The sequence below is a fragment of the Triticum dicoccoides genome, chromosome 3B (genome assembly GCF_002162155.2).
Source record: "Triticum dicoccoides isolate Atlit2015 ecotype Zavitan chromosome 3B, WEW_v2.0, whole genome shotgun sequence".
Classification (NCBI taxonomy): domain Eukaryota; kingdom Viridiplantae; phylum Streptophyta; class Magnoliopsida; order Poales; family Poaceae; genus Triticum; species Triticum dicoccoides.
This window is the reverse complement of record NC_041385.1, coordinates 848,802,954-848,815,798: the sequence shown is the minus strand read 5'-3', so window position 1 is coordinate 848,815,798 and position 12,845 is coordinate 848,802,954. Positions and strand designations below refer to the sequence as shown.

General features: G+C 46.3%; 2 pseudogenes; both read left to right on the top strand.

Moving 5' to 3' along the window:
- The first annotated feature begins 1,722 nt into the window (after nt 1-1,722).
- On the top strand, nt 1,723-6,712 carry LOC119278898 (annotated as a pseudogene).
- Nucleotides 6,713-8,299: 1,587 nt separating this feature from the next.
- The window catches only part of LOC119278900, a 9,744-nt pseudogene continuing 5,198 nt past the window's right edge, over nt 8,300-12,845 (top strand).

Genomic DNA, 12,845 nt, shown 5'->3' with positions numbered 1-12,845 from the left:
GAGTTAGATCACAGTAGTTGCCATCCCGACGACGACGACTGGTGGCTTCCGCAGCGTGTCGGGCTGCTAGCTGGAGGGGCGTGCTTGCTGCTCCTGCACCCCGATCTGGCGCTGGGAGCTGTGGGTGGCGCGGGCCATGGGCGGCACCGGGTCGCGGCGCGACAGAGGTGGGCGCCCTCCTTCTTCCTCCTCTGCTCGTTGGCTAGGTGGAGCTTGAGGGCGTGGCTGGTGGGTGCTTGTTGCGGCATGGTCAGATTCGGCTGGATCTGGCCCTGCTCGCCGGCGGGCGGCCCGGGGTGCTGGCAGCGGCCGGTCGGGTCGCTGCACAGATGTGGCTGCCACGGCGTGGTGGTGGCTCATGCGGTGGTTTGGGTTGTTTCACGGCAGCGGCCGGACATCTCCGGCGTCGGCTTGTCGGGAAGCGGCCTGTTTTGGCCTTCGATTCCTCTCCTCGTCGTTCGGATGCTACCTTCGTCGAAAGGCTGGCCCTCTCCCAGCTGCGGTCCATCTTTCGTCTCGCGCCCGGTGCTGCGGGACTGATCCCGTCTCGCGCCCGGCAGCAGGACCGACCTCGTCTCGTGCCCGGCAGCAGGACCGACCTCGTCTCGCGCCCGGCTGCGGGACTGAGCCCGTCTCGCGCTCGGTGCAGCAGGACAAGGAGATGGAGGCCCATTTCGGCCGGCCTCTTAGGACTCGGCGCTGGGGGTCGCCCAGGGATGCGAAAGCCGGGACCTTTCCATTCGTCTCTTTGGGTGGAGTAGTGTGCCAGTCTCGGGTGAGGTGGTGTCAAGGTCTTGGATGCCAGGGCGGCGGCCCTGGAGGTGGTAGCGCGGTGCTCATGGGCAGAGCTCATGGCTTGGTGCTGCCTGGTGACCATGACCGTGTGGGCGGCATGGATGCCGGGGTGTGGCGTTCGGTGGTGGTGATTGTTGGCCGGGGTGAAAACCTGCTCTATCTTCGGACGGACCGGCGGCGGCGAATCGTTACCTTCTTGAAGGCGTCGTCGCGGCCTTCATTGCCCGTCGGGTTGCTCCAGGGGAAACCTGACCTTCGTGTCGGGCGGTGACGGCGCTCCGGTGTCGTTCCCTTCTTGAAGGTGCCGCCTTGGAGCCCTCGGTTCGCCATATGCGGCTTCACTTCTTCGCGGTGGTGTGTTCACGGCTTAGATCTCCGGTTACTCTTGTAGTGATAGGGGTGGTGTTGCTGCGCTCAACATCTTTGTATCATGCCTTGGGTGTGTGGGTTGTGTTGGTGTGCGGTTGTACCAAGTTTGTTGTGGATCTTTGCTTTATATATAAAGCGGGGCGAAAGCCTTTTTCGGTATTAACGTGCTATGTCAGAAACCTCAATTAGTTGTCCCTGTTATTATATGTTAACCAAGAACAATGCTCTGTGCCAAGGTAATGCTAGCTGGAGTGAGTAGTTTATTTCTAATTGGTCTCAGCTAATTGTCTAAAATGGATACCTGCCCAGTGCTAGTTGTTGCAGGATCAGATCTGTTTGGTTGAAGCAGTGCAGATCAAGCTCTACTCCTATTGTTTTATTAATGTAAGACACATGACGCCCATTTCAATGCATGCTAAAAGAAAAGCTCTACTCCTGCAAAGTAGTGTTATTTTATTAAGTACAACCATAAATTATGCAATCGACAAAGCGCATCCACTTGCCCCAAAATTCCATACCACATTGGATTCCATTTTCTCGGAAGCAAACATCCGCACATCTAGCTTTCTCACACCATTGTCTTCTCCACCCTGGACTGCAATTGTGTTTCCCTGTGTTCTGCCTGTGTTGCGAGCTCTGAGCATTCCAACAGCAGAGCTGGTGGCCGCTGCTGTCCACTGTGAAGTAGAAAGCGTCCAGCTATCTCCTGGACCAGTACAAGATGATGGAGGCGTGTGACAGCATCCCTTGGTCCTGGTAATTTTCTTTGTCTTCCTTAGTCTGCTCTGATTGATCCCTTGCATCCTCTGAATCAAGTGCCTTTGTTGGTCTTAGTTGGAACATTTGGAACTTTGCTATTTGTAGGATGTAAATTGTAAATTATCTTTCTTGTTCCCTTGGCAGATCTCTGGAGTTTGGTCGCTTTGGAGAACACCAGGTATGCTCTTTTGGTGTTTGGTGTTGAGGTTGAGCTTCACTGTCTTAGATTTTACCGCTGTTTTGGTCTAACTTGCCGTCGAAAACAGCAGGTATGCTCAGTTTCCTCTATTCTTATTAACCTCTTGAGATTTAGCTCAAGCACAACAATTAACACTGATCATTCGTTTGCTGTACAGCCTCTATCCGTCACAACCAATTGATTAACACAAACATCCAGCAAATGGCTGAACTGCAGCTCTGATTCCCCGCCATTCTCCACTCTGAACTACAGCTCTGATTCCCCGTGTTCGCCGGACCCCTCTCAGGTTCAGCACCAAGGATATTACCGTAGGGTGTCCTAAGGTACCCGCATTTGCTTATATTTCTCCTCGGAAGCATATGCACCTGCAGATCTAGCTTGCTCACACCATTATTATCTTCTCCGCCTCGTGTATGGTTCTGCGTGTGCAGCTGCGATCTCTGAACACTCCGATGGCAGAGCTGGTGGCCACCATGGTGGTCGGGCCACTGCTGTCCATTGTGAAGAAGAAGGCGTCCAGCTACCTACTGGATAAGTACAAGGTGATGGAGGGCATGGAGGAGCAGCACAGGGTGCTCAAGCGCAAGCTGCCGGCCATCTTGGACGTCATCGACGATGCTGAGCAGGTGGCCTCCAAGAGAGCGGGGGTCAAGGCTTGGCTTGAAGAGGTCAAGAGGGTGGCCTATGAGGCGAATGAGGTCTTCGACGAGTTCAACTATGAGGCACTCCGTCGTGAGGCCAAGAAGAATGGGCACTACAGCAAGCTCGAATTCGATGCAGTGAAGCTCTTTCCCACCCACAACCGTTACATGTTCCGCGACAAGATGGGGAAGAAGCTAAGCAGCATTGTGCAGAACATTGAGGTCCTTGTGGCTCAGATGAATGCCTTCGGGTTTAAATATCAGGAGCAAGCGCTGGCATCCATGCAGTGGAGGCAGACGGATCATGTTATCTTCGATCCAAAAAAAATTATTAGCAGATCGAGAGACCAAGATACCAAGGGTATTGTTGATATGCTTCTTGGTCATGCTAGCAACAAGAATCTCATGGTCCTTCCCCATCGTTGGTGTAGGGGGGCTAGGCAAGACCACCTTTCTGCAGCTCATTTACAATGAACCTAAAATCCAGAAGCATTTCGAGTTGATGATTTGGGTTTGTGTCTCTGACAACTTTGATGTGGATTCCCTTGCTAACAGTATTGTTGAAGCAGCAACTCCCAACAAAAGTACAGCTCATAAAGCAACTCCCAACAAAATTACAGCTGATGAAGCAACTCCCAACAGCAGTACAGCTGGATCAACTTCCAGAAAAAGGCCACTGGATAGGCTCCAAGAAGCACTAAGCGGGCGTAGATACCTCCTTGTACTTGATGACGTCTGGAACCGAGAGTATGATAAGTGGGAAAAGCTCAAGCGCCACCTTGTACATGATGCAAAGGGTTGTGTGGTTTTGACAACTACTCGTGATGAAGGAGTTGCAAAAATAATGGGTACAGTTAAAGCCTATAATCTCGCAGCTTTGAAGGATAACTTCATACAGGAAATTATTGAGACAAGAGCATTCAGTTTGCAGAATGAAGAAGAAAGGCATGCCGTGCTTGTTAATATGGTTGGTGAGATTGTGAAGAGATGTCGTGGTTCTCCTTTGGCCGCAACAGCACTCGGCTCTGTGCTGCGTGCAAAGACCAGCGAAGAGGAGTGGAAGGATATATCACTCAGAAGCAACATTTGCTCTGAGGACTCTGGCATTTTACCAATACTCAAGCTTAGCTACAATGAATTATCATCGCGGATGAAGCAGTGTTTTGCTTTTTGTGCTATGTTTCCCAAGGATTATGAGATTGATGTGGACAAGCTGATCCAACTATGGATCGCACATGGCTTTATCCAGGACCAAAAAGAAGTTCGTGCTGAAACTATTGGCAAGCGGATTTTCAGTGAGCTGGCCTCAAGGTCATTCTTTGTGGATGTGAAGCAAGTCCGAGTTTCATTTAACGAGCGCTGCCGGTGGCATAATTATTCCAAAAATACATGTAAAATCCACGATCTGATGCATGATGTTGCACTATCTACAATGGAAAAAGAATGTGCTCTCGCACCTGAGAAACCAGGTCAGATTGAGTGGCTTCCAGATACAGCTCGCCACTTACTTTTGTCTTGTGAAGAACCAGCAAATATTTTGAATGATTCTCTGATGAAAAGATCTCCGGCTATCCAGAGACACTGTTGTGTCATAGTTATATGGGAAATTCATTGCGGCATTTATCAAAATACAGCTCTCTGAAGGCATTACGCCTCTTTACATGGAGCATTTCATTCCCCTTGAAATCAAAGCACCTGCATCACCTAAGGTACCTTGATCTCTCAAGGAGTGATATCAAAGCACTTCCTGAAGATATAAGCATTCTATATAACTTGCAAACATTGAATGTCTCTGGCTGCAATAAACTTCGTCGGCTTCCTAGGCAAATGAAGTATATGACTGCCCTCCGTCATCTCTACACCCATGGTTGTAAAGCAATGAGGAGCATGCCGGGTGATCTACGAAAACTCACGTCCCTACAAACACTTACATGTTTTGTAGCAGGTCCTACTGACTCTGAGTGCAGTAGTGTTGGAGAATTGCAAAAGTTAAACCTTGGTGGTGAGCTACAGCTACATCAACTAGAGAATGTGATAGAAGAAGATGCAAAAGCAGCAAATCTCGAAAACAAGAAGGAACTTCGAGAATTGTCATTAAAATGGACCGTTGGTGGTAGAGATGATGCAAGAGTGCTCGAGGGTCTCAAACCTCATGATGGGCTGCAGGCTATAATGATAGAATCCTACAGAGGTGACACCTTTCCAACATGGATGCCTATCTTGCTAAACATGGTTGAGATCCATATATCCGATTGTAAAAAAGTTCAATGGTTATTCAGTTGTGGTACATCCTTCACTTTTCCAAATTTGAAGGTGTTTAAACTAGAGGATCTGCAATGTTTGGAACGATTGTGGGAAATAAAAAATGAGGAACAAGATGAAGAGATAATATTTCCTAACCTTGAGAAGTTGTGTGTTATAGGTTGTCCAAAGCAGACAATGAAAGCTAAAGCACCAAAGCTGACTGAGTTAGACTTCGAGGGAGTTAAGGAAGAGATATTCCTGTGGGTAGCTAGATATATGACTTCATTGACAACTTTGATTCTGCAGAACCATAAAGACACGGAAAAAACCTCGGTGGCAGTGGAGGCGGTGGCTCATATTAGTTTCAGACAAATGTTGGACATGAATGAAAGATGGGGCCGTCATGATTTCCCTGTGCCAAAGATGAGCTTAAATGGCTTAAAGTCAGGTGTGACCAAGCTGTGTGCACGTTTTGTACAGCTTCAACACTTGTGCATTTTTTATTGTGCTGCGCTTGTTCAGTGGCCCGATGAAGAGTTCCGAAGCTTGGTGTCCTTGAGGAGTCTAGAGATGTGGTACTGCAAACAACTGGTTGGATGCGTAGATGCTCCTGCAGCTGAGCCATCAACAGTTTCAGAACCCTCGAGTCAGCCCCTGCCACATCTCGAGTCTCTCTCGATAATTGGTTGTGAAAGCCTGGTAGAGGTGTTCAAACTCCCTGCATCCATGAGGAAAGTGACAGTTGAAGATTGCAATAAGCTCAAGTCCATATTCAGCACGAGTCTACAGCAGGGAGACTCAGCGTCATCGATTCTTCAAGGGTCACCTGTACATTCAGAGGTGTTATCATCATCAGCCGTAGCCAGGGTGGAACATTATCCCTTTCCATGTTTAGAAGAGATAAACATAATCAGGTGTGTTGGCTTAGCAGGGGTCCTCAGTCTCCCCCCATCCCTCAAGAATGTTAGAGTTTGTGAGTGCAGTGAGTTGAGATCAGTGGAATCTCACTCTGGAGAGTTCCCATCATTGGAAAGCCTCTACATCTACAAGTGCAAAACCTTGTTATCCCTACCGGATGGGCTGCAAGCATACCCATCTCTCCGGTGTCTTCAGATTGAAAATTGTCCTGGTATAAACATTCTCCCATCAGGGCTGCAGCAACGTCTAAGCAACCTTGAGGAGAAATACCTAGATGCCTGCTATCAAGGTACGCCCACACGTGTCAGTTTCCTTCTCTGTTAGCTACAAATTCAGAATCCTTGCAGATATACCACTCCTCGAGCTGTATCTAAAGAGTCTAGCCAGCTAGCTAGGTAGTACTCCCTCCGTTCCAAAATAGATGACTCAACTTTGTACTAACTTTAGTACAAAGTTGGGTCATCTATTTTGGAACGGAGGGAGTATGTAATTTAAACTAAGTAATTACTATACTGCACTAGAGAGTACTTAATCAGGTAGTAACTGATAGTGGCAATAGCACACACCAAAGATAATGGTAACAGCATGATTAGTACGGCAGTAACACTGTTCCTTGTGCTTTTCCAGTGTATACTACTATGATGCTTCATAAGTATACCTACAAATTCACTGTGACATCACTTGTGAACAGAGCCTAGCCTATTGAAGCCCAAGACATGGAGAAATGCCTTCCACAGAGATTAGCGAGCTGTCAAACGACCATCATTAGGCTAGGCTCTGTTCACAAGGCATTTCTCCATGTTTTATTGCAGGAAACAGAGCAAGTGCTACCAAACTGTAGTGTCCACTCTGCTTTCCGGTTGGCACGGTAAGCATCTCCAGCATTATTTACTGTTTACTCAGCTTGAGGAGTTGTATGTCACTCATAGGGTGTGAGCTGAGACACTGATGGAGGTGAGGAGGAGATGTTGGTGTCGGTTTCATCAAACAATCTGAAACTGCAGAACCATGAAGGCAAAGTGGTGGCACGGTGGCTGATCATAGTCTGTTTGACACAAGTCGTAGAGATGAACGGCAACAGCTGGATGGATCTTCAACATCAAGCCTCTCCCTTTGCCTTTGCTCCCAAGACCCAAGTCCTCCAAGATTACATACATTGGTCTACGGTGGAACGCTCTTCCTGTCATGCGTCAGTTTCTTCTCTGTTAGTTAGTGTGTCGCATAACTTTTCAGCAAAAAAAATCGACCATCATTTCAGAGATTATTTAGCGAGGTGTCAAATATGTAACAGCGTCACCATGTGAAAGCCAGGACCAAGCAGAGGCAGAACTATTACGGCAGATACAGTCGCAGCAATACGAGTCATGATTGGAACACTTTTTTTTTTGAAAAAAAAAGAGGGAGAATAATTTGGAACACTTTTGCGTGGCTGGAAAGGATGTCTCTCGATGTGACTTTTATTATATCTCCTTAAGCATGATCTCAGTCGGAGCAAGCATTTGCAGAACCTGCTGAAACACTCATGCTTGTGTGCTTTCTTGGACTCACAACTTTTTACCTCCAGTGTATATATGCTTGAACAATATATGTTCTGAGAGAAAAAGAAGTATATATAGTGCCCTTAGTTGCGACCTAAACTGGACAGGACAGTGTCAACTTATTTGCAATTCAGCCTTGCTAAGTGTCAGTCGATGCTATATCCGCAAGATTTTACATTAAGATGCGTGCAAATTTTTTTAGTTTTTCTTTTTCTCTTTTGTATGTTATGTCACTTGACTGAGACTTGATTAAATCTCAGTCGACTATGACCTAGACACACCCTTTGCAATTCTCAACTACCGGCCGATGGTGTGTGTGTGCGTGTCCTATTCCCTTCAATTTTGTTTTGTTCATCATCAGGGCATTCATTCATCCATCTAGATATCCCCTTGCTTGGACGCATACAATTACAATGTTTTTCAAGGGAAATTCGTGACAATGCCGGCCACTGGTCTCCCGCAGAACTAACTCGGACTCCACCATTGGTTTATTACTATTTGTTACTCTCTCCGTTAAGAAATACAAAAGTGCTTAGATCACTAAAGTAGTGATCTAAATGCTCTTATATTTCTTTATAGAGGGAGTACTATATACTCCCTCCAGATGGATTCTTAAACATTATGGGATAGAGGGAAGATAGTTTAAGCTTGTGAGGATTCATTGATCTTGAAATATATAGGGTTTTCCGCAAAAATATATATTCTAAGATGACTTATACACCTAGACGGAGGGAGTAGTGAAATTATGAGTTGAATTAGTATTGTTCAATTCTCAATTTCTCATACCTGTACTTCAATTTTAATTTCAAAAATCATGTATTTTGCTGAATGTTTTTCTCAAAAGTGTCCTGGTATAGAGAGGCTCCCTGCAGGCCTACAGCAACGTCTAGGCTGCCTTGAAAGGGAATATCTAGATGCCTGCTATCAAGGTAATGCGTCAGTTTTCTTTATTAGTTTTTCACATTTCAGCAACAAATTCAGTTAAATTCTGTGACACTTATTTTAAGTACTACGTCACTGTATTTTCCTGTTCCAAGGAATGCACACTAGCTGTAACTCAGATAGATAATGGCCTTTTATGTATCTCCTTAAGTGTAGTTTCAGTAGTCACTGTATCACCAACTACACGTGTGAGCAGCTACTCCCTTTGTAAAAGCAAATGGTGTTGGTCGTTTTGTTCGTCCTTAGTGATTCTTTGAGCACTGTTTGGTCAGGAGTAAAATTTCATGTTTTATTGTAGGAAAGAGAGCATGTTTTATTATAGGAAACAGAGCAAGTCCACTCTGCTCTCAGGTCAGCATTTCCAGCATTATTTATTGTTTACTCGGCTTTAGGAGTTGTATGTCATAGGCTGTGAGATTCCACTAACCTGAAACTGAAACTGCAGAACCATCAAGACGCGGAAGAGATGTTCATGGTCTGTTTCATACTTCATACTCTAAGTTGGAGGTGCGGCAGATATGTTCCTGCGGGTTTCATTGAACCATCAAGACGCCGCGGTGGCGGCGGCTGATCATAGTTTGTTTGACACAGGCCGTGGACCTCAACGGCAACAGCTGGATCTCCAAGATTACATACATTAGTCTATGGTGGACTGACGTGCCTGGCATGCGCCATTACCGAGCTGCCCGCTGCAAGTCCATTCGAACCCAATCCAATCAATCCCTCTCCTCCCCCAGGCCATCAACTAGACTGGAAGAATCGAATCCCTCTTTACCCAACCTCCAATGGAGGCAAGCCAGCAGGATCCTCCGGCCCAACGCCCAAGCCTCCCGGAAATGGTGTCAGAAGTTATTAGTCTTTATATCTCTATACTTGAATTTTGATCACAACATACAAGACACAAGAGATACCCCCTTGCTTGGATGCATACAATTCCGATCTTTTTCAAGACAAATTCGTGACAAATGCCGGCCACTGGTCTTCTGCAGAACTCAGGCTCCGCCATTGTTTTATTATTATTTGTCACTACAAATTAAGGAGTCTTCTTAAACATAGGGAACCATTAGATCCGGGAAATGCACGTCTCCACACACATGGAAGGACTGCGCGGCAACCTTGTTAATGCTGCTAGCATCACGAAAGAATATGACCAGATACTCAAGCATTGTTCAAGAAGCAAAGAGGCATTTCACATCAGCAAGAGAGTTTAAGCTTGCGAGGATTCAACGGTCTCGAAATAGGGTGAGCCATTCCTCAGCAAATCTTATAAGATCAAACCAGCGTGCGGCACTTTTGATTTGCTCAGGTTGGTCGACTCATCAGTATACCCCTATATTCTGAAATGAAATCTCCCTTTCTTGCAAAAAAAAAAAGAGACGAAAAATGAAAAAAAAAACATGTGTTTTTACACAAAAAAATTAAAAAAGAAGTGCACTTTGCCAGCCCAATAAGAACCCAAAGCCCATTTTACAGATCGATAATGGACTCGTCTTCTCTTTCTTTTCTCTGTAGCCCAACGGAAGCCTGGGGTTCCCCGTCCCTCCGCGGCCGGCGATTCTTGCTGCTGCTCCACTCCTCCGCCGGCCGTTGCCGAGTTGCCCCTGCAGTCGAATCCAATCCCTCCCCCAAACTAGACCGGGAGGATCGAACCCCTCTTTACCCAATCGCCAAGGGAGGAGGCAAAGCCACCATGAAGATGCGTATGCTGCTGCTGCTGCGGCAACAAGAAAGGAATCTTCTTTTCCCGCTCCTCTTCGATCGCTGGAGGACGGAGGCGGCGGCAAGAAGAAAGGAACCTCATTCCATGGCCCGGCTTATCTCGTATCCTTTCCACACCACTTCCTTCCCAAATCTCACGCAGCCAGCATCCCTTCCTCCTGGTAATTACTCTTTCTTAGTCTGCTCTCTGCTTACTGGTGGATCTTTCCTAGTTTGTAACTTGCAAATTGTCTCTCTGATTCGGCCGGCGGATCTCTCAAGATTGGTCGTTTTCGAGGGAGAACGCTGGTGTTGAGGCTGTGTTCACTGTCTTGGATTTCACCCCCACAGCCTTCATCTTGGTCGCCGCTGTGGCGTCGGCAACACCAGGTATGCTCCGTTTCCTCTCTTGTTATTTACAGTGCCTCCTAAGATTTAGCTCAAGCACAGACTAGCATCAGTTTGCAGTACACAACCAATTGATCCACACAAACATCTACAGTACACTAGTAAATGCAGCATCGGCAACTCCGTGTTTGTATAAGTACTAAATTATCTCTCTGATTCGCTCGGCAGATCTCTCAAGATTGATAGTTTTGGAGGGAGAACACTGGTGTTGAGGCTGAGGGCTCGGAGGCACTCTCTTGGATTTCACCGCCACAGCCTTCGTCTTGGTCGCTGCAGTGGCCTCGACACACCGGGTATGCTGCTCTGCTTCCTCCCTCGTTATTTACCTCTTCAGATTTAGCTCAAGCAAAGACGTTTACACCCATCATCATCGGTTTGCAGTACACAACCTATTGACCCACACAAACAAACATTCAGTAAATGGAGGCGACGGCCATCAGCATTGGTAAGTCCGTGTTGAGCGGGGCGCTCAACTATGCCCAATCGGCTGTGGCCGAGGAGGTGGCTCTGCAGCTCGGCGTCCAGCGTGACCACTCCTTCATTTCAGATGAGCTCGAGATGATGCGAGGTTTCCTGATGGCCACGCATGACGAGCGGGATGACAACATGGTGGTGAAGATCTGGGTGAAGCAAGTCCGCGATGTGTCCTATGCTGTCGAGGACTGCCTCCTAGACTTCGCTGTCCGTCTTGAGAAGCAATCTTGGTGGTGCCTCTCTCGCAAGGTGCTAGCCCGGCATTATGTCGCTAACCAGATGAAGGAGCTCAGAGCCAAGGTGGAGGAAGTCAGCCAGAGGAACCAACGGTACCACCTCATCAAGGGCTCTAGCTCCAAACCCACCTCTGCTATTGGGCAGCCTATCAGCTCCAGTGCGACGATGTCTGCTGCCGAGGATGCAAGGCTGCGGCGGCAGAAAGCAAAATCGGATCTGGTCGAGTTGATCAATTGCAAGGATGATGCGCTTCGAGTGACTGCATTGTGGGGCACAAGTATTAGTGAACTGGGGGAGATATCCGTCATCAAAAGTGCCTATGAAGACCCCATGATACACAAGAATTTTGATTGTTGTGCTTGGATCACATTGATGCATCCTTTCAACCAGACGGATTTCATTCAAAGCATTGTTACACAAATCTATGTTAATTCTCTTCAAGAGACAGGAGAAGGAAGAACAACTATTGGAGCACAAGTTTTGAAGATGATGGCAACAACGAAAGAAGACGGTTTGGCTCATGTGTTCAAGAGATTCTTGATGCAGAAGACAGAGGAAGATAGCTTGGTTTATGAGTTCAGGAGGTTTTTGAATGACCAGAGTTATCTAATTGTACTCAATGATTTACACACCATTGAAGAGTGGGATTGCATTAAAACATGTTTCCCAAACAACAAAAAAGGAAGCCGAATCATAGTATCCACTGAGCAAGTTGGAGTTGCAAGCTTATGCATAGGAGCAGAGGAAGAAGCTTTAGTGCATAAGAAGTTATTTTCTGACCAGTCTCTTTATGCGTTCTACACAAAGGTATTTTTTTGAAGTGCTGAAAAAACTCCTCTTGTTGTTATTTCTGTTAAGTATCTCAACTAAACTTGGACTTGTGTTGTCATTAAAGTTTTAGGTTAAATAACCATTCTACATAGTTTACTTAAAAATAATTGTATGTCTTAATCTTTTTCCTGAGAAAAATTTATAGGATTGATTATATTTCACTTATGCTGACATGTATAGTAACCTTAATGTATCAAGGATGATGTACATAATTGGCTCCATTTGATGTTTCTACACCTCCCTCCTCCTTACCCATCACCCTATTGTAGGTCTTCTGCCTTAGCCTTAGATCCAATGTTGACCATGCAAATAATTTCCGTAGTTACAACTATACCTCATACTACATTCATTTTCTAGGGGCCATTGGTCAGCAACCACATTCTTCTTCCATTAATTATATTCTCTCCATCCTCTTGGTCACGAATGAAAGCAAGCATACTATGGGGAAAAGCCCAAAGTAGAACCGCCATAAGTGGGGGCCACTCGTGCCACTTCTAGGGGGCTAGAGCCGTGGAGACTGCAGTAGAGAAATGATGTAGGTCATAGCACATAATGAGAAACGTTGCCATTGGTTCTTTGAGTTGCATAACAAAACACTTACCTCAAGGTTGCCATGAAAATGGCCTTTAGGTTGGCCAATTGACCCTAACCTTGCCATGTTAGCTTACCCCTACATTTTGTGTTTGGCAACTAACAGATTAGCCTAAATTACATTTCAGCACCTAAAGTTTAGCCTAAATAACAGTTTAACTAGATTGCATGTTTTTTTGAGTTGGCATGCACCTGTACTTC